Raw genomic sequence first — 6,000 nt, forward strand, 5'->3', positions numbered from 1 at the left:
TACCAAGTGAGTCTTTTTTTTTTAATTTCAAAATGCTACATCAACAACTTTAACAAAAAATTAAAAAGGTTGACGATTGGACTTAAATTTTAAAATCTAAAAAATAAATAAACTAAATTTTTGGAAAGAAAACTACAACTACTAAAGTCCTAATGTGTGAAAAAAAAACTCCCCTTTTAACCATATTTTAAATGTAATTTAAAATTTTTAAATTATTTTTTAATAAAATACTTATACAGATATATTGTTTTATTTGTACTCTGTAATCTCATTCAATAAAATTTTTTTATTGATTAGAGATCATTTTCTATATACTTGATTAATATCAATCAATGATAACAATGAGTATATATATATTTAATGTTAGAGAAAGAATAACTCAAAAAATATTGAATGATAAAGTAATTAGATAAAATTGCATAAGATGCTCATTTTTTCTTATTAATTTTATTAGAAATCGTATTGTCAAATTTTTTTTGAACTATCGTATCGTATATGATGGTTTGATTTTAGATTTTGTTACTTGTTTATAGACTTTTATTTTTCAAGTATTATTAATTAATTTTATAATAATTAAAATCTCTTTAGAATTTAAAATTATATAGTTGTGTAATTACAATTTCAATTACCAAACATGACTTAGGAAATGATGATGTAATTACACTCTTTTATTCAAACACGTTTTTAAGTGGACTCAAGTAAAACATTTTTTACTTTATTATTATTAGTTATTTTGGTCAAATATTTTTTATTAGTTATCTGAAAATAGAGTTGTAACACCTCACAACCGGATCTGAATGGGTGATGTCACATTATGTCGTCAAAGCAACTCAAGTTATTATATAACAAATACATTCAATTCAATGGTCAAAACAATTCTTATACATGCATTTATAGCTTTCATTTAATCAATTTACAGGGATATAAGGGTTAATTTCAAATTTAGGACTCAAATCCAAACTCAAAATTTAAATTTCAAATTTATGTCTCGAGACAGGTCATAAATCATTTTGAAACCTGGAGTAGAGAAAAATCTATTTAGTTTTGATGTTCTTCTGTCTTGAGGCAAAGACCACTTGTCTTGAGACTATACAAATTTGTCTCGAGACCTCAGTCACTTAAATTCAAAATTTAAATGAAATTTGTTCTAGCAGTCTTGAGACATGTTATTTTTTTTCTCGAGACTCAATGACCAAATGGTCAAAATCCTACACTTTTAAGTGCTAAAATTCTTAACCAAATGAACCTAAACATACCTAAAATGTACCACAAAACATATTCATTCAATTAACCTATCTAAACATGCAAATATTACCAAATTATAACCTTCAATACATCATTACTAAACCAATAAATTTGCACATTCAAACCCACATAATCAAGCATAATTATCTAGTAATCAAAAGATTAAATTCAACCAATATAACATTGAAGATCACTTACCAAAAATATCAAACTAATTTAAGCAACAAGCCAACCAACCTAGGTACATGCCATATGACTTCAAAACATATATATACATACAAAATAGGATCATAATAGTTTCCAAGCTGAGCTTTAGTGTTGGATGCTTGACTGTGAAATCTCTTTAACTATATTTGAAATATTGTCACACCCAAAAATATTAAAGTTGTGGCATAATGAAAATTCTGAGTACTTAATTAGAACCTTTTCTATTTAAACAGGTTCTAATATAATTATGTGAACCTTACAGGCTGGTTGGGTAAATAGTTAGATTTTAAATTTAGTTCCATCAAATTAGAACTAAGAGTTTATGTTAGTGGGAAACATTATGATTAAGGGTATTAATAACACTAACTGACTTGGGATTAAGGGGAGCGATGATGGAAAGACTATATATAGGAAGGATTTTCATGCTGATATTCATTATTCTCTCGTTCTTCTATCTTCTTCTTCTTCTCTAGTTCATTCTGTAAGAAAGGAAAACTAAGAAACGAGTTGCATGAAAGGAAGAATCTAAGGTGTTAGCATAAATACTTAAGAACTTAGCAATCTGGTAATTTTTCTAACTTTTATATACCTTTTGATATAGGAAAAGGAATGACAGTCAGGGGAGTTCAGTATAATTTATTCTGAACTATGATGTTTAAGTCATATATATAATCCATAACTCTTCTACATGCATATGGATTAAGGTTCCATACATGTGTCTATCTTTGTTTTGATCTTTATATGATTGTTAAATTTTGCCAACCAAGAAAGAGGAGGTCCAAGTGATAAAGGGAAGGCTAAGGAGACGTAAGTTGTGTCAACCCAGGTATTTTTTTGGTGAGATTCTAAACTCAAACTTTTTGTGGTTGTTTTATATATATATATATATATATATCAATACTGTGTTTTCATGTTGTGATTGACTTCATGTTTTGCTGATGATGAGTTACTTTATCGTGGATTGTTTACATAGTGTCACGCCTCGAAATCGGGTCCAATAGTTTCGAGATTAGTGGATCGAATCTTCAGAATTAAGTATCCAAAAAATTAATTTTATTAAAATAGTATTTGGAAAATTTAAAATGATTTTCAAAAAAATTTAAAAAAATTTAAAAATTAAATCGAGATTAAAAAGAATTAACGAAATGAGTTTTAAGAAGAATGATTAATTTGTAAAAGGGATAAAATTGGAAGTGGCCCAATGGCAAATAGCCCAAATTTTTAAAAAATTTGGGTTGTCTAGCCTATCAATTTTAAAAGCCAATCGTCACTCCCTTGGATCCTCATTCTCATTTGAATTGTTTTGAAATCCTCCCAAATTCTCTCAAACTCTCTCCACAAATTTGAAACTCCTTCCTCACAAACACCAAATCTTCCATCAAATTCAAAGAAAAACCTCTCAAAACTCTTCAATTTCTTCATATTTTCTTCAAGGGATTTTCTAAGAAACCTTAATGCAGCTCATTTTTCTTTCCTAAGCAACTTGAGTTACTGATTTCTAGGCTAGATTTATGTTCAAACTTTCTTTAGAAATCAAGTTTTAATCCCATTAAATGGGATTTCTAAGATTTATTAAGTTCAAATTGAAATTAAGCTAAAAAATGGTGAAATCCGAAATCCTTTGTTAAACCTCTATTTCAAGGTGTTTTCTAACTTAGTTTGATTAGATCAAAAGGTTTTTAAACTCAAATTATCAGATCATAACAAATTTCTAATGGATTTAATGAAAATTTTCACTTCAAAGCTTAATAATGATGATTTTTTCGGAAAGTTAAAAAATTAAGTTCCTAGGTGTTCTATTGGTTGAGAACAATCCTAAAAGGTATATTAGATGTTTAGTAGCAATCTTGAGCAATAGGAATGAAATCGGATTAATAAATCTGAATTTTGACTTTACTAGCTTATTTTTTCGATTTTTGAAAAGCTAGTTCAGATATAAGTATTTGATGTGTTTATGATATGTTTATTGTTGCATGTGATGTGTTTGTATCATGCTTATTATGTATGTGAAGCTTCGGATTCGTTGGCAGCTTTTACAAGCAAAAGCAAAAGGCAAGGATAAGATGATTTGAGATTTTGGCTAAGCACACAAAAGCTTCAATGGTGAGGGTTCCAGAGTCGTTGCTAGTAAGCACAATTAAAAATGTTAATTAAAGGCTTAGGAAGTTTAAAATTTAACCTAATTCTAATGAGTAAGCATTTCTAATCTCTTTTTTAAAATTGTGCAAAGTGTGCCTATGCTTTGTGTAATGTGTTGAGAGTGTGCTAAAATAATGAGTAAATGTGGTGTAAACTATGATTGGGATCTGTAATCTACTAATTTTATGCACATTTATATGATCTAAAGTGAATGCGGCTCTATGAGAGCAATGTGATAACACTTGAGTGTGCAAAAAGCATGCCTATCCTAAGCATATTTAATGCATGTGAAAACTGAAATGTATGTGACAAATGTGATACAAAAATGTGCATGACACAGTAATGAAGCATGTGTAAATGTGGATATATTGGCATTGTGATCTTTTGAAACCATTGGATATAGTTGGCATGCCATAGGATTGTGAGTACTCCCCCACTATTGATACATGATATGAGATAGAGGTTCATGGGATGTGTTGGAGAGATAAGGAAATGTTGAGCTAAGATCCATTCAATGGAATGTGTTGGTGTGTTTGGAGAGTGTTTAGCTTATGCTATGTGTTAGGCTTTATGAGCCAAGGTGTGTTTGGAGACCGATTTATCCAATATGTATATTTGTACACATATGTTTCATAGTCTCAATGTGCCCATGTATCATCAATTAATGTATTTGTGATAAGCGTGCAACTATATGTGAGCACAAAACCATATTTGATAGGCCATTGTATCATGGAAGTGTGTTTTTAACTTGTGGTTCATGAGTGTGCAAATGTGTCTATAGTATGCTTTTGCTTAACTTTTGAAATTGTGTATGTTTAGTAGTACTTTTAAACATTCACTGAGCTTGTTTAAGCTCACACTCTCCAGTTTAAATGTGTAGAAAAGTAAGGCAACTAATAGGTGAGAGGCAAGCAAGTAAGGCAATACTTTTGTGTAGGTGACTTTAGTTTTAAATGTGGTTTAAAGGCAAGGTGGGACTATACTTTGGGAATAGATTTTATAAACAAGCAAGTAAGGCAATACTTTTGTGTAGGTGACTTTAGTTTTAAATGTGGTTTAAAGGCAAGGTGGGACTATACTTTGGGAATAGATTTTATAAACTAATTGCGGATTTTGGATTTGAATCTTGGTTTTAATTTGTTGTTTTGATTCCTTTGGAATGATGCAAAGTATGTTCTAATGGTAAGCAAAAGTGTTAAAGATGTGTTTAATGACTAAAATGAAACTTTGATGTCAAAGTTGTAACACCCCTAACCCGTATCCGCCACCAGATTAGGGTTATGAGGCGTTACTTAACTAGACACAGTTCAGCATAGTCATATACCACTTTTCATACACCAAATTATAATATTATACCTTTTTAACATTTCCAAACTCATACAGCCACAATTCATTTAAACCAAATTAGAAATTATATGTTTATTCGCCAGATTTTAAGCTGATTGGCTTGAACTGAGTTAACTCTGAGCTCTGAGTAAACCGGTTGAGCCGCATAAACTCCATCTTTTAGGAGCAATTCTTCCTGAACAAGATAAGAGATAAATTAAAAATCATACAACGTAATATAAATTGTTTATATTTAACAGGCATAGAGTTTAAGCTTGATTACTAGTGGCAAAGGGAAAAAATTTGTTCGCTCCATTATAAGAGGACTAAAAGGAGGTGATGTTGTTTGACATGCATCATCATCATTTTTGACTGAATGATTATTTCCTTCAAACCCTAAAGATACTAGCTACTCGAGGTTCAAATTGGAGCTCCAACTGTGAAGGAAAGTTTCATTAGGTAAGTCAGGTGATGCTATCAACTGATCCCGTGGCACCTATTGAGAAAAAAGATAGAGGATAAAACCTAGTATTAGAAGAATGTAACGGAAGAAATTAATGAAGAATATGATTAACATGCAAAGGGTTTGAGTTGTTATGATAGCTAACCTCTCTGAAAGTATTGAGATCGGCATTCATTGGATCGAGTTGGGTTTGTTCATTTGTTGTTGCTAATGGAGGTGGAAGTTCCACTCCTTTATCCACCTATTGCTATGTAAACAAAGTTTTGATTAAATACAAGGATAACATGGCATATCATAGTAGGCAAACCTAAGACATTAGCATTGAAGTAAATGAACAATATACATCATAAATTTGAGATAGTGTACTGATGTTTTGGACATCTGAGATGGTTTAGGTGCTGATGTAGGAGATTCATGGAGTTCATTGGTAGGGGCAGGCAAAATTTTGTTGGAGTTTAGATCATCTATTACAAGTTGATTGTTATTGCTTCCACTGGCTGATCCAATGTCCTCAATCCCCTAAAGTAAAACAATAATTAACATCATATATACCATTAAATTATTAAAGAAATTTAGGTATAGTAAAAGTAAATAATTTCCTTAATCACCTTTGACAAATT

This window comes from Gossypium hirsutum, chromosome D06 (genome assembly GCF_007990345.1).
Source record: "Gossypium hirsutum isolate 1008001.06 chromosome D06, Gossypium_hirsutum_v2.1, whole genome shotgun sequence".
NCBI classification, from domain to species: Eukaryota; Viridiplantae; Streptophyta; class Magnoliopsida; order Malvales; family Malvaceae; genus Gossypium; species Gossypium hirsutum.